The 2,500-nt window shown below is 62.4% G+C and overlaps 1 non-coding gene across 1 annotated transcript in view; it reads right to left on the bottom strand.

The window, feature by feature from the left end:
- Window positions 1-124, bottom strand: part of LOC124224067 (small subunit ribosomal RNA) — a 1,913-nt gene extending 1,789 nt beyond the window's left edge. The window contains exon 1 of the ribosomal RNA XR_006884445.1: window positions 1-124. This exon is cut by the window's left edge and continues 1,789 nt beyond it. This is a non-coding gene — a ribosomal RNA (small subunit ribosomal RNA).
- Between the last annotated feature and the right edge of the window lie 2,376 nt (window positions 125-2,500).

The raw sequence follows: 2,500 nt of genomic DNA, 5'->3' as shown, positions 1-2,500 counted from the left end.
ATCTAAGAAACCATAACTGATTTAATGAGCCATTCGCGGTTTCACCTTAATTTGGCTTGCACTGAGACATGCATGGCTTAATCTTTGAGACAAGCATATGACTACTGGCAGGATCAACCAGGGAGCTTCGATACAAAATCTCGGCTCGGACGTGCGCCACCCATCGCCGACCGGGTCTCGTAGCCCGGTCGGCCGCGCGTCTACTGTAAGTTTCGGGACTGCACGCAGGCAGCCCCGGATCCGTGTGCCGCCACCTTCGACACTCGGCTTATAAGCGTTCGAACGATCTCCCGTACCCGTCGGCTAGATTGAAAGCGTCTGGGATACGTTGTTATAACATCTCTGGTCTTTGAGTGTACGCTCGGAAAGAAGCGAGTTGACGCGTGCGTTGGAGCGTTCGGCCTTCCGTGTTTCACGGAGAGCCGAACTTCTTGGTACCGCGTCAAGGGCCATTCGGTCTGAGACACCGACCCGCGGTAATGCAGTGACGATAGATGAAACAACGCGAGTCGCGTAGTTTCTTTGGTACGAGGCACGGAACGGTCCGCGAACGCCCGCTCCTGGTCTACGCCGAAGTACGTATCGTGCTCGAGCACGTACCGGTACGGCGTAGCAGGCGGACGACGGGAGACCGGCCCGACCGACTCGCTCCTCTTACTAGTAGGAGCCTGGCCGCTAGGACGTCGGCGCCGGTACGGTGGTAGCACGGTCGGCTTACGGGGCGAAACCTCCGCGGGCTATCGAAAAAATTTCGAACTCCGGGAACTTTGTCGAAATTAACCGAGGCTCATATGACGATGTTCCGACAGGCTCCCGGCCCGGATCGACTCCGGGACGCCGCGCATCGCCTTTCGGTCGACTCGGACCGAAATTTTTACAAGTCCCGTCTGTCCGGATCGACTCCGGGACGCCGCGCGTCGCCTTTCGCTCGACTCGTACCGCAGCTTCGACGAGTCCCGTCGGCCCGTATCGACTCCGGCACGCCGCGCATCGCCTTTCTGTCGACTCGGACCGTAATTTTTACAAGTCCCGTCGGCCCGGATCGAATCCGGGACGCCGCGCATCGCCTTTCTGTCGACTCGGACCGAAAGTTTCGCAAGTCGACGTCGGCCCGGATCGACTCCGGGACGCCGCGCGTCGCCTTTCGCTCGACTCGGACCGGAATTTTCACAAGTCCCGTCTGTCCGGATCGACTCCGGGACGCCGCGCGTCGCCTTTCGCTCGACTCGGACCGGAATTTTCACAAGTCCCGTCGGCCCGGATCGAATCCGGGACGCCGCGCATCGCCTTTCTGTCGACTCGGACCGAAAGTTTCACAAGTCGACGTCGGCCCGGATCGACTCCGGGACGCCGCGCGTCGCCTTTCGCTCGACTCGGACCGAAATTTTCACAAGTCCCGTCTGTCCGGATCGACTCCGGGACGCCGCGCGTCGCCTTTCGCTCGACTCGTACCGCAGCTTCAACGAGTCCCGTCGGCCCGTATCGACTCCGGGACGCCGCGCATCGCCTCTCGGTCGACTCGGACCGAAAGTTTTACAAGTCCCGTCTGTCCGGATCGACTCCGGGACGCCGCGCATCGCCTTTCTGTCGACTCGGACCGAAACTTCGTCGAGTCCCGTCGGCCCGTATCGACTCCGGCACGCCGCGCATCGCCTTTCGCTCGACTCGTACCGCAGCTTCGACGAGTCCCGTCGGCCCGTATCGACTCCGGGACGCCGCGCATCGCCTCTCGGTCGACTCGGACCGAAAGTTTTACAAGTCCCGTCTGTCCGGAACGACTCCGGGACGCCGCGCGTCGCCTTTCGCTCGACTCGTACCGCAGCTTCGACGAGTCCCGTCGGCCCGTATCGACTCCGGGACGCCGCGCATCGCCTCTCGGTCGACTCGGACCCAAAGTTTTACAAGTCCCGTCTGTCCGGATCGACTCCGGTACGCCGCGCGTCGCCTTTCGCTCGACCCGGACCGAAATTTTCACAAGTCCGGTCGGCCCGTATCGACTCCGGGACGCCGCGCATCGCCTCTCGGTCGACTCGGACCGAAATTTTCACAAGTCCCGTCGGCCCGGATCGACTCCGGTACGCCGCGCGTCGCCTTTCGCTCGACTCGGACCGAAATTTTCACAAATCCGGTCGGCCCGGATCGACTCCGGTACGCCGCGCGTCGCCTTTCGCTCGACTCGGACCGTAATTTTTACAAGTCCCGTCTGTCCGGATCGACCCCGGGACGCCGCGCGTCGCCTTTCGCTCGACTCGTACCGCAGCTTCAACGAGTCCCGTCGGCCCGGATCGACTCCGGGAGGCCGCGCATCGCCCTCCGCTTGACTCGGAACGAAACTTCACTGAGTCCCGTCGGCCCGTATCGACTCCGGTACGCCGCGCGTCGCCTTTCGCTCGACCCGGACCGAAATTTTCACAAGTCCCGTCGGCCCGGATCGACTCCGGTACGCCGCGCGTCGCCTTTCGCTCGACTCGGACCGAAATTTTCACAAATCCGGTCGGCC

The sequence above is a fragment of the Neodiprion pinetum genome, unplaced genomic scaffold (genome assembly GCF_021155775.2).
Source record: "Neodiprion pinetum isolate iyNeoPine1 unplaced genomic scaffold, iyNeoPine1.2 ptg000063l, whole genome shotgun sequence".
NCBI classification, from domain to species: Eukaryota; Metazoa; Arthropoda; class Insecta; order Hymenoptera; family Diprionidae; genus Neodiprion; species Neodiprion pinetum.
The sequence above is the reverse complement of the archived record's forward strand: the minus strand, read 5'-3'. Positions and strand labels throughout refer to the sequence as shown.